This window comes from Mastigoproctus giganteus, chromosome 12, assembly GCF_048544385.1.
Source record: "Mastigoproctus giganteus isolate SK-2022 chromosome 12, ASM4854438v1, whole genome shotgun sequence".
Classification (NCBI taxonomy): domain Eukaryota; kingdom Metazoa; phylum Arthropoda; class Arachnida; order Uropygi; family Thelyphonidae; genus Mastigoproctus; species Mastigoproctus giganteus.
In genome coordinates, this window is record NC_143586.1 from 133,455,536 (window position 1) to 133,482,969 (window position 27,434).

Below are 27,434 nucleotides of genomic sequence, written 5' to 3' on the forward strand. Positions count from 1 at the left end.
CCCCAAGGCCAGGATCCATCTTGTGCATTGTCTAAAAGGCCGGTTAGAACTTTTTTTCTAGATAATAAAAAAGTCCTTGAAAACACCCTGCACATTTTACAGATGCTGGACAAATTAAGGCGATTTGAAAACCTCGATAAGTGTCTGGTTTCATTAATAGGATTCGAACCTCAACTGTTCGGAACGAGTGGCAAGTGATGTAAGTTACCTCAGCGCATGTACGGTGAAATCAAGACGTCAAAGGATTTTTGGCAAGAAAGAGGGGTACAGGCGGTAAAGTCATCTAGTCACATGCTGGTGAACCTTGTTAGAAGGTTTAATATTCGAACTTTTTATATGAAAAAGTTTCTAATATCATTTGAAAGATGTACTTCAAATGAACAGATTTTGTACCATCAACTTGAAGGATTTTTGATCATATATTACTTAGTAATTCTCGTTCCGAATTATATATATTTGAATACAGCATAATGTAAATAACAGGTAAACTGTGTTCATGTCCTCAATCTTAAAACCTCAGGGAAAACAAACGCCCTTTGAAAAGCCTTATGAGTCCTCCCTCTGCTTTGCTGTTACTCCCTGTCTCTGCAATATAATACGGACAGACAGATGTTGTTCTTATTTAAATAGGGGTTGTTTAACAGTAAAAAGTAAAGGTAAGAAACATAAGGTGATAAAACTTAAGGGTTGTCACTATTGACAACCTCCTCGCTTTAATTTTTCTGAGGCTATCTCAAAGAATATATTTTAAAGACTCCAACATATTGAAGAATGTAAAAAGAACATTATCAAACTTACTGAGAGCATTTCTATTGAGACTTCATCTTTCTGACAATATGCCCAGACGAATAAATAAATATATGTGTGTGTAATGGCTGACAACGGCCATTTTGAACATCTGTTGTGATATTCTTCTTTGAACACGTTTTAAACTGGATTTAACACTTATTTTTACACAATGTTCCGTATTTGGAATATCACATGCTATAAATAAGTGTTTCCTGACCCCTGATCACTTATAATAAATGGTATAAAGTGACCAATATTACAACTCTCAAACTAGGAAAACAAAAACACAACTTGGGTTTGCTTTCTGTCGAAGCAATTATCCTATTGAGAATGTTAAAGAATTTTAGGATCGACCTACTATCAGCTTTCATTCATTAACAATTATAAAACGCTCAGCCTGTTTTATTTAATTAGTGATAGTACTGTGAAAGACAGACGATACAAAATCATGTTTATTCAGAGGTGATATACAAAGGTACAAGAAGAAAATGACCGATCTTTCTGAATTCCAAAGAGGTCAAATTTTTGGTGCATGTTTAGCAGGGACATCGGTGACTAAAACTGCTGGTTTGTTTAATGATCCAGAGCAACTGTATAGATATTGGACACAGTGAAGACGGTGTAACATGGAAGTCGATCCATGTGGTTTCTCACTTATCTGCATTAAGTACTCTGCAGCGCTGCACAACATTGGAAAGTCAGCCGGTGTGGATAGTGTGGGTTGTGCGAGCAACATGTTGTTTGACTGTCCTCTTAGTTAATGGGAGGCACGATCACCAGGAAAAAACTTAAACCTCCGCGCATCCGTCCATGGCACGTGGAGCCAGGCCAGGTCTGTAAATAAAGACGCCTGATGTGGCCTCCCACTTCAGCAGAGCAAGGAGGGCGAAGTCTCAGGAAAAGAGTGAGGAGGTAGAAGAAGGTTGGGAGTAAAAGAGGAAGGCAAAGCGGGGACATACAGAGAGAGGCGAGAAGGAACTGTGAAGACCACTAGTGGGGGAGAACTCTAAAGGAGGGTGAGGAGTGTAAGTTTTGATAGGAAAGTGCAGTTAAGGAACAGCAGAAGAGTGAGAAAATTGGATTACTATTTTGACCAAAGAAAGGTCAGAGCAGTACGGTGTGCAAGCCAACTGTATCGAAAGTGATGTCTGCATTCACCAAGTATGGAAAAACAAAATGTGATAGGAGGAACTGTGGCAGAAGATCGAAGCTGAGTGACAGAAAGCGCCTGACACTATAAAGGATTGTAGCCCGAACACACACATAACTACTCCCTCAAAAATAACTGCAGAACTTAATGTGAGTCTCGGCAATTCAGTTTCTAGCAAACCAGTTCAGAGAAAACGTCGTAAAGCTAAAATTTACAGCAGAACCACAATTGCCAACCACTCGTTACTGATAGTAATGTTAGCAAAAAAGATGCAGTGGTGTAAGAAGCACAAAAATTGGACACTTGATGATTGGAAACGTCATTTTCTGAAGAATCATCACTCACACTTTTTTCCAACATCAGAGAGAGTTTAAGTTTGTCGAATGCCAAAGGAAGCGCGTCATATTCACTGTCTTGTGCCAACCATAAAATATGGAGTAGAAAGATCAGCAATGTTTAGGCAGCAATATCTTGATATTCTTCAGGTCTTATCGTCACTCTGAATAAGCGAATTACGTTGATATCCTAAGTGACTAGGTTCATCCAATGCAAATATTGTTTCCCACAAACGATGCCAAATTTAAAGATGGTAATGCTCCAATATACACAGCCAAATGTGTCCAATTTTGTTCTGAGGACTATGTGACTGAGGCTCTTCCATGACCTGCACAATCATCAAACTTAAACGTTATTGAGCCACTGTGGGCATATTTGGAGAGGACATTGAGAAGCAGATTTCCTCCACAGTCATCACCCAAGAAGCTTTAAACGTTCCTCCATAAAGAACGGTCCAATATTCCTCTTAAGACAGTTCAAGATTTATTTTAATCTATTCCACATTGAATACAATGTTTTAAAAGCAAAGGAAGGTCCAACGCCATATTAGTGCATACGTGTAACTATCACAGCTATTTCCATTATTTTGTCCACCTCTGTATGTATTCCATTTGAGAAAGAATGTTTCTCTATTACATGTTTTGCAATAAGTTTGGTGGAACTCTATATATTCTACTACCAAGTCACTCTAATAATCAAATTAAAACAGTATAAAATCAAAGACAAAGTGTCACCTTTAGCAGTGTAAACTCACGCCCTCGCCCCAAAGAGACGCATCCTCACACCTACATCCTTATTACAATGGACTGGCTCTTTCATATTTTTATGTTAATCCTGTTTATTGAGTTGGTTTTTAATTACTAGAGTGTCGTGGTACTCAGGTAACACAATAGCCTCCTCAACTACAACCTTAATTGTATTCATCAGCTGAATTAATGATATAATCAGTCTTCTTTCGTTATGTATACCCTGAAATTTTTTTGACCCTCTTTGCTCCACAAAATAACTTCAGTTTAAACGTAGTAAGAGGTAATATAGTAAATCTTTAATGTTAGATGAAAACTACCTAGTTATAAGTACCTATCAGATTCTTAATCTTTAAAGAGAGTCAACGTAATTAGGAATGCTATTAGAAATTTCTTCCGCTACGATGAGTTTTCAAATCACGTACATGGTATTGAAAAATACACTTCAAACTGTAGGCACTGAATCAAAGTAATTAATTTAAAAAATTAGAAAACCTATTGCCTCTTAGAAACCTCTTAGAAAACCTTACAGCCAGAATACGTCATGGTTCCTGGAGCCCCTGACTCCTGTTGCCAGTCGTTATCGCTGGAAGTGGAATCTACGAGTGGATCTAGTTATAATTATCGCTGCTGATCCAGACAGCTGTCATTCTACAAAACAGCGATCCATGAAGTTCAAAATTAAAGAACCATGCAACTCAAATGAAAAACAAATACAATGAGTTGAAAATTTCTTTCAAACTCTGAAAGAAATTTTCAGAAAGTTTTAAAAAGTCTTTTTCAAAAGAATTAATTTACTTAACCCAGAGTAGTTGCCACATATCCTTTAAGTCTAATCTTATTTTCCAGCGTAAACGTTTTACAAAGCAGCTTCACTATCTTTTGCGCATGACTACTATAAGGCAGAGATTTCCCATTTCTTTTCTTTATACTACACGAGTGAAACATAAAACAGCGATATAATCTAAACTCATATGAAAATCTGAAACTATTTTGAGATTCTGGCTGTCAGCCATTATCTAATGACAACAGAGCGTTGTCGCTTTTTTTGTAGTAGAAGTATAAACTACTCGTTCTCTCCAGTAGGTCATATCCTGTACGAAATCTCAGAATAAACTGGCTTTCTTAAGCCCGGAGTAAATTTCCTTTACGAAGAAGACGACATGGTGTTTTAAGAGGTTGTTCTAATGGAGCTGCTAACGATTCTGAACTTAATAGTTTCTTCCTGATGAAGTAATCGTTTTAATTTGCTCTTCCCTACCCTCTCTGTGTAGTTTTCTATTTGCTGAAGGCAAGCCCACATATAAGCGACTGGTGTCCAAGCTGAACTTCTCGGCTTTTGTCTTTCTCATTCGGGTCCTGACCAATTACTTGCTGCACCGAAATTGCTTTAAGGGAGATATTTACTTAGGAAAAAGGGGCATTAGATAAGAAGACGCTGAAAAACAAAACAAGCTCGTGTTTTCTATAAAACAAGCTGATATGATACTAAACAAATGTTCGATTTGTTTAGTATCACTTCAGCTTTTAGGTTAGGTTATTTTAAAGTGTAGGATACAGTTATTATTACTTATAATCATTAATAAAGTACATAAAGGCCTCTGAATAAATTTGTCTTTTTTGATCAATGCTGCTGTTGTTAATTTGCTCTGCATTTCTCTAAACTATAATCACGCCCTTCGATCAAGTTGATACGAATAACCTCTATCGCTAACAAACGTAATTCACCCACTGGTTGCTACATAGTCAGTATATTTTTTCTAACATTAACTGTTTTATTTATATTATTTTTTATAGAGGATGTAGGCAGCTCGAGAAAGAGGCTTCTTTTTTTATTTTGAGGGGATACGTCTGTTGCCAGCTGTTCTCAATCACGGAGAAAAGATTTGTTAAGGACAAATCCGACATTAATCCCTCTCGAGACTGAAAACATGTGTATGTCATCGTAAAAACATAACCTAAATAGAGTGACAAGAAACAAGCTTTACTACTACAGTTTATCTTATCTCCATCGTCGTGTTTTATCTGTCTTTGCCTCTCATTCTGCGTGTATTGTCTTTCAAGCGCCTGGATGCAAGCTAAAATGCCAATAGACCACACATCAGGAACCTCAAGTATCCACCTACTCTTAAATTCGAAAGCAACGAGTCAACTGACGCTACAGCAGCGCCATCTCCCTTCCAACCATTCCCGTACAACTCTGCATTACCCAGCAAAATACATAAATAAAAATCCAATGCTCTAAGCAGAAGTATACAATACGAATTGGTGTTTTGCACAATCACGCAATGGAAGCTGTCAGCGCAATGCAAATATAATATTTAAAACAAGTTCTTAACAGTCGCAAGCTGAATCCAAATCTTTACAAAATCTAACAACACTTGGATCTCCCCCACCCCTCTTCTTCTACTCAAGGACACCCGCCTTAGAAAGATGATAATCACTCGCTTCAGTCAGTCAGTCTAGCATACTGTCAACTAGGGTTGAAATGTTCCTCGTGACCTCTGCGAGCACGCCACTGGTTACAGGTGCTGTCAGAGATATGGCTAGGGACGCAATGCAGCTATATTTTTTACTCCTGCAGGGTTATTGTTATTCATATAGCCTCGTCTGAAAAGCTGGCCGAATAAGCCCAGCACATGCTACCTACCCAGATTGATTTTATGTGTAACCAAGTGAAACAAGAAACAAACACTTTTAGCGTCCAGTCGAAGAATGTTAACCACGAATAATTCAGGTTACCCTTCCAATTCTTTACTTTTAGTGGTTTTTGTTAAAGTATTCTTTTTGAGGATTCATCTCCGATTCATCGACTTTCATAATTAGCCCTTGAAGGAGTTTGCAATCAGAAGAATCTACAGTTGCTGAATTTAGATTTTCAGTATACGTATAAAAATAAGCAAAAGTACTGCTAAAATAAAATAAGCAAAAGATTTCTAAAAATTTCGTATTGGCAAAAGTACTGCATATTAGTAGCTAATTTAAAATTTCCATTTCTTCCCTTCTGCCACTCGTCGATCAATATGCAAATTAATCATCGTTATAATGAACAAACGTGTCGGTGGGTTTTTGATATTTTCCATCTAAAAACAGATCAAAAAAATATCTATATTTGCAAGTTATACGATAGACTAATGGATCCCTTGAGTAAAAATGAACTACAAACAGAGGTTATGATACCTTAGCGAACTTGGAGCTCCAAAAATGGTAGATAATGGAACTGTCTGAAGATCTGCTTGACAGCACATTGCAGTGGTATATGCCTATAATCAAACAAATAAGTTGGAAGCAAAAATAAGAAGGATACAGAGCCTAGAATGGTTGGTGTAACACATGCTATTACCGGCTACAAAAGAAGACCGAATACTGATGAGTCAGATGTAAAAAGATCCTCAGACTAAGGGTACAAGGAGTGTATATCCACTTTAATAAATTTTCTGTTTATACTTCTGAACAACCATATAGGATAGGGGAGTTTACAAAGTGGAGAAAATACAACAGCAGTGTAGTATTTAGTAATCTAGAAACCACAGTAAATAAACGCGTGTAGTGCTCTACCCTCGCGTTGGACCCATCGGCTATGGGGTGCCCTGAAAACATAATGAAGAAAGACTGGTAGAAAGCTTATCGCAGAGTGCACGCATAGCTACAGAGGAAGGTAGTTGCGAAGGAGGGACCACCTAAGTGATGGTCTGATTCTATGACAGTAAGGGACTAGAAGGTGTGCTGCTTATACGGACGATGATGAGATTAGTGGCTAAGAACCTTGGAACATATAACTGGTACTACCTTTAAAAACAACAAAATCATCCAAGGCTTATAATTCACAAGCAGAACTGTGGAATAGTGAGAATTAGAGCTGGTGAATAAACAGAATGATAGGCAGCTTAGATACAAATAAATAAATAAAAAATGCGAAGGAAGCCACGGAAGGAGATAAAATAGCTTGCATTGCGAAGGATCCAAAGAGGTGGAGAAATGGCGTGGGAATTATTCTGGATGAGAATTACAAAAACTGTGAAGGAATTGGAACAGGCTAATAATAGTTTCAAACGGAATGTTATAGGGGCTGCCTGCAACAGACACATGGATATACCAAATACGATTCATGAGGGGAAAATGGAGTAGACCTAGAAATGACGACCGAAGTTGTTTTAGTCTCAGCACTGTTCCAATAAGTTGTGTTTTCAGGCCGGTTTTTATGTTTGCGTGATGAAACAAACAGTGTAAATCCTACTAAGTTCCTTCTGCAATCGATACGATTTGAACTTGAGCCATTGCAAATGAATGATCACACTGGCCAACGTTATTTTCACTTTTTCTGATATATTAGCTGCTTATCGTCAATTTTTATGCGTAGATTTCGAAAATAATTCTTAAAATTCACATTATAACAATTTATACAGATTTTTGTGAAAGCCCATCAGTTTCTATGCCTTCATGCTGTTGGCTTCTTCCTTGAGAGACAGATGTCAACAGCATGACCTCGTAAGTACCACTGATCCACGTCTCATGGAAGAAGCACAAACTCTTCAGAAACAAATTCAAACTTCAGCCATAGATTGCAGTCTGTCCACCAGCAAGCAAAGTGATCAAGCTAACCTCACACGTCCTATCATTCGATATGGAGGTTCGCGAATCTTACCTCCCAACAGGTCACTCTCAATACAAGAGCAAAATATTGGCCCGTCTGTATCTTGCTAGTGATAAACAACTACAAGTTGTTATCATCAGTTAATTATAAATATTTGAAATAAAATTACAAAGACTTAATCACTAGCATTGAGATCACACTACAACTCAGAAGGTACTGCGGAGTTGAAATGTAGATTTATAACGCGACAATTTTTCAGCATTAACGTAAGGTTTTCCAGCCCCTTTGAACCTATAAAAAATAAATAAAAAGGAAGGCGGTTCAAGGTCTCTCACTGGGCCTTCTCTTCCAAAGTGTTAGTACGAAGTAAGAAGCCAAGTAAGTAACCTTGAGCCGCCTTTTGTTTTTCTTCCTACTTTAATTCACAGCGTATTATGCGAAAGACAGAGTTGCACTTAATAATACATAAAGCAAAAGTATTACGTAGTATGCTTTGTTTGTCCAATTTTTAATAGAATTGGACTCACAGTAATCACGAGGCCTGTGAGCGTGTTTAGACTCACAGACCTTAAGCACTGTGAGCAGCACCGAACAGCTGATAAAATCTGATTTATGTCAGAAATGCAGCAGTTAATATAAGGCACAAAACAAAAGATGCAACTGCAGAGGTAATTGGAACAGCAGTTATGGAAGACTACTGAAGTACTGCACATCAGAAAACTGTGGAAAACTTGAACATAAAATATATTCAGTGGAGTTTCATAAAGAGAGATAAAAAAGTATTTGAAAAAGAATCTCAGCTCTCTCGTTTTTGAAGTTTTTACAAAACATGGAATGGAACATTTGGACATATCTTTTTAGGGAAGTTAACAGAATGGAAAGTAACAAGATAGTAACAAGGCTCGTGTAGGATGTGGGGGGAAATCAGAGTGAGAATATTAAGAGATGGAAGATATCAAGTTGTTTTGTAGCCATGGGCCATGGATCATCAAGTTTGCTTTTGTCCATTTTTGATTTTCTGGGGTCCATATGGGGGCCCCGTAAAGGCCCATAAACAAAATCATATTCTTCAAAGTAAACGTTCAAAACTCCATCTTCTCGCCGGAAACAAAAATATAGCTGCTGAACTATTGAAATACATATTCTATCTTGGAAGCTAGGTAACCTAGCTTCTATGCTACCTCAATGCAGTTTTATTGTGTCTTACAGAGGATGGTGGCTTTCCAGCAGAAATCCGCTGGAAGAAATGAATGAGGGAGGAGTACTCTCACTGTCAATAAGTCAGGAATCAGCGGGCACAACTATAAAACCTTAGGAAGAGAAGAGTAGATCGTGTGGAGTTTACCTCAGAAATGCAGCAGAAATTTACCTTCAGGCAGTTCAACGCACTAGGCCATCCATTTAAAAATTAATTGGTTAAGTGGTTACAGAACTATGAATATGAGATAGAACCAAAACGATGTCAATTTAATTAATTAATTTAACTACTTTGGTAGATGGTTACGTTAAAATGATGCTTTTGCGCTAACCTACATCAAAAGCGGCTACATGTCCCGTTCAAAAGAAACTTGCATTAAGTTGTGTGTAGTCCTCTAGGAAATTGTTTTTTTTTTTTTCTTCACAAAATTAGAATTGAAAGAGCAGTGCTCCATTCGCTCCAAAAGTTTGTCCACTTCTTACTTGAATTTATTTAAGCTATCAACAACGACAGATGGAAGTTTGTTCCCACAATCAACTACCCGCTGGCCAAAGACAAATTTCCGCACATCTATTCTACAACTCTTTCCTCAATTTGAATCTATGCCCCCTCAGGTTTGTAATCTAAGCAAGAGGAAGAATTCCATCAGCATTGAGCCTGCTCAACCCATTCAAGGCCTTATATCAGATCACCTCGCGGGTGCCTAGTCTTCAGACTAGGCACCCGCGAGGTGAACGGCTTAAGTTCTGCAATTTGCAGAACTTAAGCCGTTCTTCGTAAGTGGCCCCCCTCTTACGAAGTTCAGGGCAACCATCTGAAAGCAAACCAGATCGAATGTCACATGAATTAAAGAAATTCTTAAACGAAAATAATCAGAACAGTGGGTGTCAGGACTTTCAAGAAACGATTCAGAGAAACAATTTCTTCTTTTTAAAGCCAGCACCAACAAAATTTGTAGAATTCAAAAGCCATGGACACAGTTACTAAGAACATGGCAGAATCGCTGAATCAGCTCGGAAGGCAACTTTCGTATGTATTCTTCTTTGGTATCCAGATAGCCTTTCGATACTCTTCGGCACGCCTTCGTGGGTAGCACAGTTGGTACAATCACCATCCTCCTCACACAGGGTGGAAAAGACCTGGATTCCAATCCCGTCAATAACGCGAGGAACTTATATGGATCTTTTTTTTTTTTTTTTTTTTGCCTGAAACTCGGGTTTTTTCCTCCAGCAAACAACAAATCGACCACAGGACACATGCAATTTACACACATAATATATAGGCGCAATATGGCATATACAATATATATTAATGGTAAAATTGCAATTATTTAGTTTTTCTAATGGAGAAGCCCATCTCTCTACTGCTTCATGAACAGAAACACAGAAGTCTAAACGTAGCCAGAAATCTTCCAGGAATTAAAACAGATAACAGAAACCAGTCCATGAGGAATTTAGCTGTAGATGATGAGGCACATCAGCAGCTGAGGACATATTGCGTCAGTGTGTTTATGTTAGGTTTGTTTATTAAAGCCAAAATCCAAAACGACTATGCGGCGTCAGCATATTGTATTTATAATTGCGTGCATTCTACGGTCGATTTCCTGTTTGCTGAACGAAAAAACCGTGAAATCCTCTTCTGAGGCTGACTAACTCAGCCAAGTTATGAAAAAGTCCATAAAAATTCCTCGCATTATTGAGGATTGCATTATGGCTGTCTGAGTGAGTGATCACAGTTCCGACATTCGTGCTATGCTGCTGAAAAACTTGTAAAACCACTACTTCATTATCACGAGGCCGTGGATGTCGTGGTGGTGAGAAAATTAGGAATTACGGTAACTGAGGCTTAGAATGCACTGAACAGACATCTGCGATTCTGCTTCGGATTTAAGAAAAATGTATATTTTTAATGAATTGTTTCAGATTTGCATCTGGGATATGAAGAGTCAGTTTTCGTGGCTTTTGTAGTCTATTTGTCGAGAGTAAAAAAAAAAAAAATACCCCTCTTCCTTTCCACGGTGTGAAAACCCAGTTTTGAGGGGAAGGAACAAGTTCCTTCCCCTCAAAACTGGGTTTGAATCCAGGACTAATCTATACTGTGCACACGAAGTGCAGTCATAATCACTGTTAACCCAGAGCGTCTCAAACGGAACTTTGCTTCCACCCACAACGGGTAGAAGGATCCTGGTTGGAATTCTGTTAATGGCATTCAACAATCAAGCCTTTATGTACCATTTCTACACCTCGTCCATTTAACTAAAACTTATAAAGCTCTCTAGAATGCTTTTCACCGTTTCAGATTGAGATTCATTAAATCAGAAATCCTAGGAGAACACTGCATTGAAAGAAATTTCAGAAGAAAGATTATAAACTATAGACATTCTTTTAAAGAAGCGGTACAGTTGTTGTTGAAGGGTTTTTAGGAGCATCAGTGACTAAGGCCATATGGCGTCGTGTATATTGTCAGTAAATTACGTGTGGTCGATTTTCTGTTTGCTGGAAAAAAAAACCAGAGTTTCCGGGAGAAAAAATCATGCCACCGCCGCCTGAGACCGACTAACTCAGTCGCGTTGTGAAAAAGGCCCATAAAAATTCATCATATCATCAACGGGACTCGGAACTCAGGTTATTTCCAACCAGTGTGGGGAGGGCGGCGATCCTACCAACTGGGCTACCCACGAGGGCAAGTGGTACAGAACGGTGGGAGTTCTATGTATACATCCATGAGAAGAATAGTTCTTTGGAAAGATTGGGCACCAGGACAAACTTGATTGATACTTTACTCTTGATAGATTCACAAGAGTGTGAATACTCTTCTAGTCCAAGGCGAAATTGGAGTGTCTCATAATGGATTTAATAAACTAAATTTTAATAAATAATTGCAAAAATTTAGTTTAATTTTATTGTTTATCCTACTGGATTGTTTACTTTTTCAATGAACTTCGATCTCAAAGAAAAACATTACCCAGAGCTTCACTCTACAGAGTGGACAGAAAAAATAAGAACATTTTTGAAGGAAATATTTGAAAATGACATTTTACTATCAAACTTAAAATACCATCCATAAAACCAAAGGAAACTCTTATATTGGAAGAGAGCATGCTCCACTGCGTCAAGCAAATATGTATGAAGCACCCTGTTTTTGTACGAACAAATATATTCAAATTATGTACTCAGATTAGCAAATAAAAGGTGGGTAGTCTTTATTTTCTGAAATTAACAGTCAATTCGTAAAGTTAATTTTCTTTAACGCTTCAATTCGCTAAAATTATCAACTAGTTCTCTGAATCAGAAAGAAATATGAATTTGAAATAAGCGACGCTGCATACCCCACGTATTCATAAATCGACATGTAGCTGGGTAGTGTCACGGAACATATATTAAGGTACTTTGGGATGATATGGCATAAGCACCGCGCTCGGTAATATTCTGGAACATCAACTGGCACTGCATGATTGTAAATGGGTGCTCATTTGAAGCGATGTAATGTGTGGAATGCATTTCTACTGGGATGTTTCTTGGCCGTTGGATATTGGGTATATAACAGATGTCTGCCAAATCCTCTTTCAGCATTTACAGTATGTGTGTGTACTCCAGCATACGTCATGAGTCCATTTTGCTCTGCGCCTTTTTGCTTCTTTTTTCCTACCATCAGTAGGGAGAGTATCTCTTTGTTGAGGAGGCAAATACAACACGAATTATCCTTAAAGAATCACTCGTAAAAATATCTTTTTAAGTGCAAGTACTTCATAGCAAATTTATCTTATTAACAAGACATAATGAGGCCTTAATTATCTTTGCGCGTATTCAGAACATTCCAATTTTTTTCGGGAAGGTCAGGATTCGAAACTCATCGGTGATGCGAACAGCATATTGGGGCACTTTGAAGCGCAGATAAATACACCTATCTCGGACCTTGGTGCAAAGATTTGTTCCGTCCCACCAACAGACCCTTGAACATCAGTCAGTCCTGAGAAGATTTTCAGAAACAGATCAGATTTACACTTCCTGTCAAAGTATTTGGACCCCTCCCAATGCAGTGAACCGTGCAAACAAGATGTAAGTACATGGAAAACAGAAACAGGTTTAAACTGTATACCTATCACACACGTGATCGAAGTGGAAAAGGTCACAGAAAGCCCAGCAGAAGTAGCAGACAAGTTGAAGAGGTACTTTTCAACGATCTTTACAGCTAAAAGACAGTTCGAATCACGAAAGACCAGTTGCAAGGAGTAAGAGCGCTATAAATTAAGTGATATAACTATCTTGGAGAAGAGTACATGGGGATAAACTACTGAAATTGAAAGAAGGCAAGGCTCCAGGAGTAGACAGTACATCTTGTTATACTAAAAAAAAAAAAAAAAAGGCTACAGATGAGATCATCATTAAACTCTGGGAAGATCTCCCTTCCTGGAATGGATAAGCACTAAGGTTACCCCAGTCCACACAGAAGGTGCGAAAGATGTGACAGGCATTTACAGACCAGTGAGTCTGACTCACCCATCACACTCCACGATCTTTCTCACCACTAGGCGAGGAAGATCGTGGGTGTGTGGTTTAAGGATACAACACAGCACCGTCTCGATGGCAATGGTATCTTTAATGGATAACTAAATGGGTTCGTGAGGGGGACGTCTTGCCTGACCAATCTAGTTAATTAATATGATGAAGCTATAAAAATCGAATGCAAGAAACAACACTAACATTATTAATCTTGACTTTCAGTAAAGCTTTTGATGCGGGTCTCTACGAAAAGCTATTATATAAACTGGTATTGGTATTACTGGTAAGATCCTTCTTTCGGGATCAATAGCTAACTAAAAGATAGGAAACAGAGCAGTCATACAAATTGAGTCCCTCAAGGATCAGTTTTGAGGCAAATTCTACTTAATTTTCCTTAACGACTTTTATGAAGGATGCAAAAGGGAGCTGGAAAAGTTTTCTGATGATTTAAAGGTGGGAAAGATGGTTAATGATCATAATCAAGTCATTTTTCTTCGAAATAACAGATTGGTTGCGCAAATTGTCTGAAAAACAGCAACTGAACTTTGTTTCTAAATGTATGGTTTTACACGTGGGGAATAGAAATCCAGCAGTTATTTATAAACTACGAGAAGTACAGCTAAAAGTGGTTCAGAGCGAAAAAGACTTAGAGGTTATGATTCAGTCAGACATGAAATTTTCCGTAAGTGTCAGTGGGCTAGGAAGGCACATGGTATCCTTCCTGTCTATGATATATAGGACCTGCACAAGTAGGGAAAAGTGTCAATGTCCTTTTATGCTCTATAAGATGATAGTGACACCGCATTTAGGATATTGTGTTCAGGCCTGGAGGCTACATGTGAAGAAAGAAAGTGTTAAAAGAAGGGCAACCAAATTGGCGAAGACTGCTAACCGACGTCCATATGAAGAATGGCTTGCAAGATGCAGAGAAAAGGGCCGAGTTCAATTTTTATGGGCTTTTTTCACACCAAGGCTGAGATAGTATGCACGTATATGACAAAATATGGTTCGTATATGACACGTATATGACAAAATACGGTGATTCGCCTAAAACCCTGCAACAAGAAGAAGATGCGAACAACAAGACATCTAAAGGGTGGGATTCCTGGCAGAGATGTATAAGGTTCTGTAAAGCAATCAGTAAAATGACGAGGGAGGTATATTTTCACTGGTAGATGAGCTAAGAACTAGTGGGAACAAATACAAATTTTGGGGAGTAAGAGAAGGCTGGATCCCGTGAAATTTACTTTCGGGCAGCTCGGGTAGACTAGTGGCACAAACAGTCTACCACGGTGGTCTGTAGGAGAGTTTTTGGTAAAGTTTAAACGGAATTAGACAGCCACGTTTTGGCGAGGGAAGGTATGAGCAATAAGGAAATTTTTCTTTCTCTTTTTGGTAGATGCAGAAAAGTCTTTGCTTGCATCATTTAACCATTATAATTCTAATATCATCAGATTGATAGTGATAAGGTTCTTTTTGCAGTTTCAATAAATCGAATTTTTATTGAAAATAATCCAAAACCATTGGTTTAATTAAAGATTATGATCTTAAATCCAAAGATTTTCCATTATTAAGGAATACCTGATGTTTCTCCATCGATTCGGGAGAATAAAACTGTTGTAGTGGACAGGAATAATCGTATTAATGAAGCAAATAATATGGGTAATAACAAAAATAAATCATTTTCTACAAACCAACCTTTCTCATTCCAGATACTACAAACCAACCTTTCTCATTCAAAAAGCAGTTCTCATTCACCAAACACAAAATTTGTGAGACTTCATGATAAATATATCGCAATCAGCACCTAAAAAAACCCCCGAATCGAACGTGTCAATGGACAGTCATTAAATATCTATCAGAGGCATTTGGAATAACTGTTCAAATTCGGAAATGTAGAATAAAATATCCAACTATAATTCATTTTGTACTCTGTGAAATCAGACCGATAAAACCATAATTTATGATTTAAATAACTGGCACTCTCATTAACATTTCTGACGAGAATTGAGTTGGTGGAATATTTTATCGAATTAATTCATCAATACCAGACTCGTCTTCAGAAATATCTATTAATTATTACTTATTCAACTGTCGAAGTCCAATTTCTCATTTCGCTGAGGTACAAGATGTTTTACACTTAGAAGAATCTGATATTTGTAATAATATCGGATTGGTCAAAATTAAAATTACAGTCAGTTAATTAAGATAATTTATTATATGAACAATCCTTAAATGACTCAACAACTGCCTTCATGCGAATAATCGATCAGGGTATAAATAAATACCTTTTATGGTTCAATAGTGAATTAAACCAAGGAAAAGTACCAGCCCCTATAGAAACAGTCGCATTGCTTGCTGGTTATTTCGAGTCAGTCTTCTCCACAGCTCCTTTAGACATAATTACTTATCTGAACATAATGATATCCCATCACATATGAGGTACTGATTATTCTGATATGCATTCAGCAATTAAACACCTCATAAACAATTAATCCAGAGGACCAGACATTCTACAGATTCTCTAGAAGCGATGTCTTAATTGTTTATCAACTCCATTATTACATATTTTTAATAAATCACTAAAAGATGGAATTTGCTCTACTTGTTTTTGAAAAGTTCATATATTACCCATACACAAACGTTGATCAAGACTTCACGTAAATGATTATCGACCAATTACGCAAATTCATACCACAGCAAAAATGTTAGATCCAATGGTTCAGCGTAAATTGGCATCATACTTCAACTACCATAACTGAAGTCATGGCTTTCGTCCTGGGGGATCCGTTATCACTAATGGTTGCCTTCTGGCAATTTACCACAATGGAGGAAACTGGGTTGATGTAATTAAACGGATCTGTCTAGGGCCCATTCGATACAGTCAATCACGAACTCTTAAAATTAAAACTTTTTAACTATGCTATTTGTAGGATTCGTTTAACCGGGATATATGATTACATCAAAGAATGTACACGTCAGATTATTTACAATGATTCAACATCTCATGAAGTATCTATTTACTACAGGAGTTCCTCAGGAGTCACCTTGGGTCCACTCCTTTTTAATATTGATAAAAACTATATATATTCCCAAATCACAAGCCATTAAACTTTTGATATACACAGATGATATTAAACTATACAAATCCTGTGATTCCCTAAATGATTGTATTAAACTTCAGGCTTTACTAGAAATCCTTTTGTTATTATGATCACAATAATCTAATCATAAATATAGAGTAATATAAAATAGTGTCTTACAAAGATCCTCACAAAAAAGGAATCAAGTTCGCCTACGCAATTCAGCAACAACAGTTATCAATTATTAATGAAATTGGAGATCTAGAAAGTCGCATATTTAAAATTTGCAAGTCAACCATAGTCGATGTACTGGAAACATGGAAGAATGAAATCGAGGGAGATGTGCGCAAACAGGGAGGTATACAAAAAGAAGAGAAACTGGAAAGGGATTCCCGAAAAAAGTAATAAAAAACGAAACGAGCGAAGTCCTTAGAAATGCAGGACATGGACTTTCATGGCATAGCTGGTGCCACACAAAGCCTTACATCATACCAACGGACGTCAGCCGTTGTTTGCTGATTGGCTGTATAGGATTTTAAGCGCATCAACAACATAGGCCATATTGCCTCGTATATATGTCTGTAAACTGCGTGTGTTCGATGAGAGATTTGCTGTTTGTTGGACAAAAACCATGCTACCCTCGTCTGAAACCGACTAACTCAGCCACGTTGTGAAAAAGGCCTATAAAAATTCCTTGAGTCATTGACGGGATTCAAACTCAGGTCTTTTCCACTCAGTGTGGGGAAGACGGTGATTATACCAACTACACCACCCACGAGAGCTCATTGTGCCTAATTACTTCGTACTGGTACCACACAAGAGTGAAAGCGGGTCCAATGGAGCGATGTGTCACCTTACACAAATAACGCTGTCAATGTGTGGGTGTAGAGCATGCTTGGAGAGTTTCATCGAATAGTTTGTACTGAGCACGCAATAATACCTCAGAAGAACCATGATAAATGGGTGGGGAATCGAAACGGGAATCAGTTAATGCCGAATCTTACACTGATATCTTATTTAACTACATGGTATCTACACTGTGGGAGTTCTTTGGAAATAGCCCTACTATGTATGTTCCAGCAGAATAATGCCCAATGTAAAAACCTGGGCTGAAGAAAAAGAAACCAACTACTCTTGTGGTTGGCCCAATGCAAACCTAAATCTGATTAAACACCTTTAAGATGAACAGGAATGCTGCATCGGGTCAGGCTCACCAAAATTGCCCAATCCAGCAGTTGAACCCTTTAGTGCGCTGAAGGAAAACGAATGGCGGAAATTTTTGCTGACTAATACAAGAGAATGATCAAAGAGAATGTTCCAAGACGGATCGATGCTGTCATTGGGATGGGTTGAACAGTAGTTATAATCACCTTCCTCCCCATACCGTTTGAATCTCGTCAATGAGGCGAGGAACTTTTATGGACTTTTTTCAATTCGTGCCCGAGTTATTCGATCTCAGAGGAGGATAGCAAGCTTTTTCCACCCAAAAACTAAGGTTTTCCGCCCAGCAAACCAGGCTAATCGACAAAAGAACACTCGCGATTTATGATCAGGTTGTTCGAAGGCAGTCCCGTTATGACAATTTTGTCACTGGGGGCTACTCTTCATTAATTTATTCAACAAAATTCGTGGTGTTTCAAACGTGATGGTGTCCGCATACTTTTGGTATGTTCGGCACTTAATCAAATTATAATTGCTCAACTTTCTCCGTTCATCCCTGACTGCAGCCGTATATTTCTTGCGCTTTATTATCAGTGCCCTTTACCATGTTATTGGTTCAACTTCTAGCCATGATCAAAAGGAAAAGAAAGGAAATGGAATGTTTCTTTTTTGTTTGCGATAGGCAAGTTTCATTTTCAAACTAATGCCATACATGCAGATTTTAGAAACGAAATTTTAAACACAGTAAGATGTCTACGCAAATAAATTCAAATATTCTATTAGTTCGGAGCATCAAATCAACCCAAATAGATGATATAAAGAAAGAGTAAGGGCGGACAGAAAATGCCAATAGAAGGAAATGAGAGAAAGCATGGGTATCCAATTTATTGTCCCTACTACTACAACCCAATGAAAACATTCAGATAATGTCAGGTGATTTCCTTTTTGTTGTTGTACCAAGCAATAACCTTACTCGGATACGTGTTCCAAGTATCTTATGCTGAAATGTTACCAGAAGTGATTCAAGTATTTCATTTATTCGATCTATTATCGTTTGATCAATATAAAACGATACCTACTGCTGGCTATTTTTATGTATTGTAATTCCCAGTTGATAAAATACGAGTATACTTTTCTTTTCTTGCCCTAAATACGAAAGGTTATTGAAACCTGTGCATTAATATTGTAGATGGGTTGAGGGTTTGGAAGCCAGAAGAAACTTAATGACATTGGCCTTGAAAATAAAGCCCAAAATTAAAGTCCAATTTGGATGATCCATATCTGCCAATATTGTACATCGTTACAATCTGCATTAAAAGATATTACTGATCAGTTCCTTTTTTATGCTGCTCATCGCATTGAAACCTTGTGGGATTGAGATTCAATTTCTTTGATAGCTGAAGATTAGAAGGGTGGGGGGGGTAGATTTCACTTAAATTATGATCAAGATGAGCGTCCAATTTAGACTGTTGCACCTCTGTGTTGTAGATATTTGGAAAAACCATATGGTTGGATTACATCGTATCTTGGACTCAACAAAGGGCAATCCTTTTAGGTGAGAAGGCGAAACGGGATGCATGGTTCCTGCCTCAGAGGTGGGAGAGAACATTTTTGCATTTTATTTGTAATGAAATAGTCAGATACATGAAGCATATTCTGCCTCCAAATGCAAAAGTTCTAAAGATAGTGAACTTTGGGATTATTAATATGGGTATGGGAAAGTCCAATGGTAAACCTCATTCATCGATTAGTTATCTGGCAAAAAAAATTAAAAACCTTTATCCAGTATCTAATAGGGCCACCTTTTTGTCCGAATTTCAGCGTACACGTTGTGATATGGATTCCATAAGGTACTTGAGGGAGTGCATCTCCAAATTTGACCCATGGTGGCATTAGTCAGTTGCTGTACTGTGTTCGGTAGAGAATTGTGAAGCCGAACTGCCTTGTCCAAGACATTCAGTTGGATTCAGATCTGGAGAATTAGGAGGGAAGGATAAACGTTGGAAATTTGAGTTGGAAATTCCTCAAACTATTCCAATACATAAATCCACCGCTATTCCTAGCAGTGTCTGAAGAAAGAGGATGGCTGGATATTGTGCGTGGTACCATCGATGACCGGCTTGCTTGTGTGAAAATTTTAATTGCCCTCTGCATTTTGTCCAAAGGTCACCCCTACGGTATTTATGATAAATGGATTTGGTTCATTCTAAACAACAAAAAATAAATCCTGAAATTAAATTATATTTCCAAAAAAGAGAAAAAAAATATTAAGCAGTGCAATTAACAAATCTGCCCCAACAAAAATATCTTTGATGATCATTCTGCTGAGAGCATCACACGTTATCTCCAACATCAACAAGGCTAACGAACATCCAGCACACACATGTACAGTATATAATCTATAACTTAAAATCAATAATAAACAGACTTCAACTTTTATACCTCATAATGCATCGTCAGGGAACAGAAAGAAAAAAAACTAGGATCGTTACATTATACACTGACAGTAAATAAATTGCTTTACACTAGAAAACTTACGGGCATTCAAGCCCTAGTGATGAATAGACTTGTACACCACAGGACTAAACCAAGGAGACCAAATGTCTCGCTGCATTGCAGCTGTATGAGACGCTACCGTACTGCAGTCTGAATGCACAGGTTGCCTATGGAAAGTCCTCTCGGTCTCAAAAGTGTAGAATTAAGATTTTAAATGGAGATGTCCTCTTTAAGATACTTTCTTGAGAAACTAGTTTCTTCGTTGATTCGAAATGTATTATTGCAGAACGCATGCAATTTACAGACATATTATACAAGGCGCAATATGGCTTAAGTTGTTAATGCGTCTAAAATCCTACAACACCCCTGGTCTTCTCGTTGTTCTGGAGGAAACTGTCGTTTGGATGGTGTGTCTCTTTATTCTTGCGAACTACGTCCATTCCATAACGTCGACATTGGAACCTTTGATCCAATGTCGGCATTGATCCAGTCTAGTGGTGATCTGTTCCAAGATCATAAAGCCACACCCCACAGGTGTGAATTGTGTACGAATGGTATTTAGTACCCGCGGATTGCGACCACATCACTTCATTCCCGTTTTTTGGTGCAAGAATGTTTGATGATGCTATCTAGACAGTGATAGGTGGGTCGTAAAACTTCTAGCTTAGAGGATCCAAAGACCAACAGTTTAACTAGAGCCGCATGAAGAGGTGAAAGCGATTCTTGCATTGCTACTATTGGTACATGCAGCAGGCTGGAGAGTAAGGTGTCTGGAATTTCAAGCCCTGCTGTGGGTCATCATGGAACAAATGAATACATGGGCTGTGTTAGGGTAACTAAGAATAAGGACACGTGCACGTATACTTGCATGTACACTCACGTTAGGAGCATTGTAAACAAATCTGATGAAGTTGAAGTGCTCGTTAAGTCATCAAATGCAGACATGGTGTCCCTCAGAAATAAGTGATACTGAATTTGAATTTGGGGAGTATAATGTGTACAGGAAGGGCAGGAGAGGTAGAGGAGTTACGCTTTTAGTTAATTAGAATATTGAATCTAAGGCAGTGCATCCAGTTGACCTGGGTGACGGGTGCAATGTTGAGTCAGTCTGCTGTGATATAGGCACTGGAAAAACCAAATTGAGAGTAGGAGCGTTGTTGTAGTAGTAAGGTTTTAGGAGCATCAGCGCCTAAAGCCGTATTGTTCCGTGTATATTGTCTGTAAACTGCGTGTGTTCTGTGGTCGATTTTCTGTTCACTGGACGAAAAACCTAAGTTTTCGGGAGAAAAAACCATGCTACCCTCGCCTGAGACCGATTAACTCAGCCACGATGTGAATAAAAAGCCCATAAAAATTCCTCACATCGTCGACGGGACTCGAACTCAGGTCTTTTTCACCGGTGTGGGGAGGGAGGCGATTCTAGCAACTGTGCTACCCACGAGGGCGAGAGTAGGAGTGTGTTATAGGCCGAACAACTGTGATGAGTATATCAAACAGCTATACAGGGAAATGAGAGTGGGCTAGCAAATAAGGATGTCTCATAATCGGGGATTGAACGTTCCAGACATTGACTGGAATTTGTGGGCTGGTCATTTACACACTCACAAGAGTTGTGGATTTATTGGATGACTCTTTTCTACAGCAGAATGTTAGAAGCACCAAAAGGAAGCAGCCCTCTTGTTCTGGTAATCAGCAGTGATTCTTCATGTATTAAGAATCTGCAGGTAAAAGACCCACTTGGTGGCAGCTATCATAGTGTACTTATTTTCGTAAGGGTGACTACAGTGGTCTCAGACAGTTTTTAAATTGTGTCCTCGTTTGTTACCAACAGCAAATTCTAAATGGGAGGTAATCAAAGAAGCCATTAGACTTTTCATACCAACGAAGAAATACTGTTAAGGCTTAGACCTAAACGGATGTCAGATGAACTACTGAGACAGGAGGCAGAAAACAAAAGTGCATGGGATGCATATAAATTATCAGGTGATACAGAAGCCTTAGATATAAATTAGTCTGTAATCTAATCACAAAGGAGGTTGGGCAAGTTAAAGCAGATTATGAGAAGTCGCTGGCAAACAATGCAAATAAAAACAGGAAAGACTTCTATGCTTATATTAACAGTAGAAGAAAGGAGTTAAATCACATTGGGCCCCTTGAAGTCTATGGGCTACCTGTTGATGACCTGCTCAGGTTGTGGAAAAATTCGAGGGATTAGTGTCAAACAACGTTAGCTACAAAGTAATATTTTTCTTTGGAAATAATTTTAGTTTTGCTTTATGAACTGAAAGGACAGAATTCATGGGATACCTGGTTCCTGGGCAGCGCGACGCTCTCACTCCTGTCGCTAGTGGACAAACCCAACGCTTGTCAGGTATATAGGTACGCTGCATTCACGTAGACGATAATTCGATGTCAATATGATAAATGTCGTGAGTTAACCACCTTTGAAAGAGGGATGATAGTTGTTGCCAAACGCATGGACCACTATCGCGGAGGTGGTAAAGAAATTGCATTATCCCCGTTCCACAGTATCAAGAGTGTATCGGGAATACACCATTTTCGGAATAACATCATCGTGGACAGCGCTCTGGGCGAAGAAAGGTGGTGGGTGAACGTGGCCAACAACGGCAACGTTCACCCACCACCACGTTCGCATTGTTTCAGCCAACCGTAGAGCGACAGTGGCACAAATCACCGCCGACTTCAACGAAGGGGTGCCAGAAATGTCTCCACCAAGATCATAAGGCGATCATTAGCCGCAATAGGTTATAGGACCCACCAAATTCCCATTGCTAACACCACGACACAGGGACTCTATGCCTCAACTGGGCTAAAGAACATCGGTACTGGACCTTGGATGATTGGAGACGGATCTCTTGGTCCGATGAGTCCTGTTTCCAGTTATTTAGAGCAGACGGAAGGGTGCGTATCTGGCGGAAACTGCACGAAACTATGCACCCGTCATGTCAACAAGGTACTGTTCAGGCAAGTGGACGGTCGGTAATGATCTGGGGCATATTAAACTGGCACACTTTGAGACCTTTGAACGGTCCAGGTTACGTGTCAATCCTTGCAGACCATCTGCGTCCCTTCATGGTCATCGTGCACTCACAGGGACTCTTCCAGCAGGACAACGTACCTCCTCACAGAGGCGTGGTGACAACAACACGGTTCGAAGAACATTCAGCAGATTTTACCACCATGGAATGGCCTCCCAGTTCATCGGACAGAACTCTGTGGAGTATCTTTGGGATGCTGTGGAAAGGTCCGTTGGAACTTTGGATCCTCCATCCAGGAATTCAACTGAATTATGGACAGCGGTGCAGCAAGCTGGGATGGAAATACCTATGAAACGCTTTCGTGAACTAGTGGACCGAATGCCTCGCCGTGTGACTGCCCTTATCAGGGCGAAAGGTGGGCCTACCCGTTACTAGATAGTATCCCATGATCTCTAGTTCTTTTTAGAACTTAGCTTGGGCTATAAGCACATTTCCGTAAAGGGAAACCAAGAAAATGTAAATGACTTTTTCTTGGTTAACTACAAAAACGTTTACTACAAAATATAATAAAAAAATTTCTTTTTATACTCCGGGACGACCACACGGTCAGAGGAGTTCATATGATACAGAGAATACAAGAAACAGCACCGTATTTAGCGGTCACGGGCTCGATCGTACCCCGGTCGCTCAAAGGCACGTGTACTTACGCACCCTCTCGCTTGAACACTCGGCTACGGTGGCCTATGATTGTGTAGTTAACGTTGTTCGAAACTAAACCCTCGAATTGAATAGATATACCGCATCTATATTCACACATGAGGAATTCTTTAGGGAAGGGGATGCCAGATGTTTATTACACTCTAACGAGGAGCTAAATGACTTTGTGATAACTGAAAGAAAAGTGGAGGTTGGTAGGTGAAATTTTACTGGCGCATTATCAGCAGTGGCTATTATGCGCTAAGACAAGGAAGTGGAGAAATTGTTGAGCATGGACCTAAAAAGGCACCTGGGGCGAATGGAATCTATTCAATTTTATTAAGGGGGGGGGCAGCAAAGGAGGTAAGCAAATTCTTAACCATAATTATGGCAGAATCCCTGAATTCAGAAGAGGTCCCCATGGACCGAAGTTGTGAAAATGTATCTCCAATTCATAAAGGAGGAACAAAAGGTGACATGAATAATTACAGACCCGTTAACTTAACGTCCGTTCCACGGAAAATAATGGATCACTGATTAAAGAAGCATTGCAGGACCATTTGGACAGGCATGCAATTATGCTGCAACCACAGCTTGGATTTGTCAAGGGGCAGTCTTGTCTAACCAATCTGATGATGCAGTGACCGAAGGACTGGATCATAGTAAACTATGATATAAAAGTATACGATGTCAAAAATAATTTTGATATCATATACTTTAATATCACATGCGGGAAGATCTGATCGATGTGTTTAAAGCCTTGAATGGATTGAGTAAGCTGGATGTTAATGGTATTCTTCCACTTGCTGAGACTATACATATGAGGGGGCATAAATTCAAGGTGAGGAAGGATGGTTCCAGGATAGATGTGCGGTAGTTTGCCTTCAGCCAAGGGGTGGTTGATTGTTGGAACAGACTTCCATCTGTTGTTGTTGTGACAGCAGATGGGTGGGTTGAATAGATTCAAGGAAGAATTAGAACACTTGAAGGGTGCAGATGAGTGAACTGTTTTTTTTTTTTTTTTTTGATGATGCTGTAATAGCTTGGAATCTTGCAACATTTGCTCAGGATGGCAAGTCATTGTCGTTTAGATGATTTTTGAAATGGCAGGCCGTTGAACGAAGCGAAGCCAGGCAGTTGCAGGCGAAGATGGCATGTTGGTTTAATGTGGCACGCAGTGTCGTCTCGGCACTATGGAAGCAATTTCTTGAGGTTGTTGAGGGCCACGGGTGAAAACATTTCCACCCGGCCTGTGTTAAGGAGGCTTAATTCATGTGGACTATATGCAAGGAAGCCAGTGGTTTGTGTCCCATTAACCCCAAAGCACCGCAGAAATCGTCCAGACTAGCGCCATGAACATATCATGGCGAGGGATTTGCCGTTCATTATTCCGCCCCATTTGGAGCCCTTACAAACGGGGTACAGTTCTGTTCTCTGACGAGGCTTACAAATAGATTCTAGACCTTATTTCATCTGGAAACAACGAGAAATGAGGTACCATCCCTGCAACGCGAGAGAAAGGGACAGTTACGGTGGATCAACGGCAGCACCCCCTCTTCATGTTTTTGATAAGGATACTATAACTGCACAAAGATACCGAGAACAGATCCTCGAACTCTATGAGCGATCTTTTTTTGGGGTGTGGTTTGCCCACATTTTTTTTTTCATGCACTACAACGCCACTGCCCATAAAACTCAACTGGTGGAGAAATATCTTGAAACTGAAGATATCCAACGACTGCCGTGGCCAGCACGAACACTGACTTAAATCCGATGGAACATCCATGGGCGTCGCATTGCACGCCGACAGCCAACTCCTAGGTCACTCGGTGAGCTACGATCTGCGCTGTGGAAGACTGATTTGTTACCACAGAATGTTATAGGCACCCTTATACACTGGTGTTCAAAGAAAGTGCATCGCCCCTTAAAATTATAATTGTCGTCCGAATAACGTGAGTATATGGCAATATTTCTTGCAGATTGCATCAGATAAGATTGACACGCGTAGGTGATGACGTAATATTGCATCAGCTGTTACTTTCAGCTATATAAGCACGCTCTGTAAGAGTTGCAGTCATTCCTTGCTTGTGTCAGGATGGCGAGTTACGTGCAGTTGACGCCACGAAGAAAGTTCTATTGTTGCTTTACGTGAGGAAGAATGGATGTTCTTCCCGTCATATTGCTTATAGAGTGTCTTGTAATCAGTCGACAGTGAGTAGATTTCTTTCCAAAGGAACCGGACCCAAACGAGTCTCTACGCCAAAACAGGACCCGTTTTGAAGCGCTTGTGCCTTAAAAACCGTAAAGCTTCTTCGTCTGAGCTGAAAAGAGAATGGGAAGAACATACAGGAGTGGCAGCAAGTGCAGTAACAGTCAAAAGAGTCGCCTCTTCAAAAATGGACTTGTAGATAACCATCGCGAAAAAGGGTTAGAAATGTGAATTCCTAGGTGATGCACGTTCTTTGAACACCAGTGTATCAAGGATGGTTCTGCTCTGGGGGAGTTTAGCTTTTGGGGGTCATCACCGTACTAATGTCGTGACCATATTTTCGAGCATCTTGTGTCGACTTCTGTAACGTGACCTTTTTGGTAATTCTTATACAACCCCTATAAATGTACCTTATACATGTTCAAAGTTTCTCACCGTCTCCGCATATCATTGTTATTCCATGGTACATAACCATACCAAATTTTAACCCCCTTTCATTGCGAGCTGAGTTAAACACATTTTCTACGTGTTCTCTTAATTTTGTCGAGCAATGTAGTGAATTAATAACTGATGTACACTGCCTTACCAGTAATATCCGGACACCCCTCCATGGATGGGGAAACAGTCCTATGCATGCAACGCGTCACAGAACCTGCTATAAACTGCACACTGGACTTCGAACAGACAATTGCAAAAGTGGGCATGCAAGATGACACGTTCAACAGAATTACCTCAACAGTCCAACAGAACTGATCACCTGAATACTTTCGCGAATCCTGGACTGTCGACCAGTGGAAAACAGTTATGGACAGACGAGTCAATGTTCGCACTCTACCAGTCTGATGGCCGTTCCTGGGTGTGGCGAATGCCAGGGGAACAGTTCCTTCCTGATTGTATCCTCCCAACAATGAAGTTTGGTGGAGGCAGCGCCATAGTATGGGGCTCCTTTCATGGTTTTGGCCTGGGCCCATTAGTCGTCACCGACAAAACCATGAATCCTGTGCAATACCAGGACAGCCTGGACAATTATGCACTTTCCAACATTTTGGCAATACTTCGGGAAAGATCAGTGCCTGTATCAACAAGACAGCGCGCCATACCATACTGCTCGGGTCGTAACAGAGTAGTTTGGGGACATGGGTGTCAAAACGTTGGATTGGCCAGCCCAGGGTGCTGATCTCAACCCTATTGAGCATCTTTGGGATGTATTGGACCGTCGGTTACGTGCACGTAGAGATCGTCCAAACAACAAGGCCGAGTGGAGGAACATGTCACCTGACATTTATAAAAAGCTGGTTAAGAGTATGCCGCGAAGATTGAAGGCCGTCATAAAAGCAAAAGTTTCACCACAAAATATTAAATGACGCAATGAAAACTGTTTTTTGTCTAAAGACAGGTGTCCGGATATTAATGGTAGGGCAGTGTACTTGGCATACACAGTAGAACAATCAGAAACTCAGTTCTTTTATTGTGGT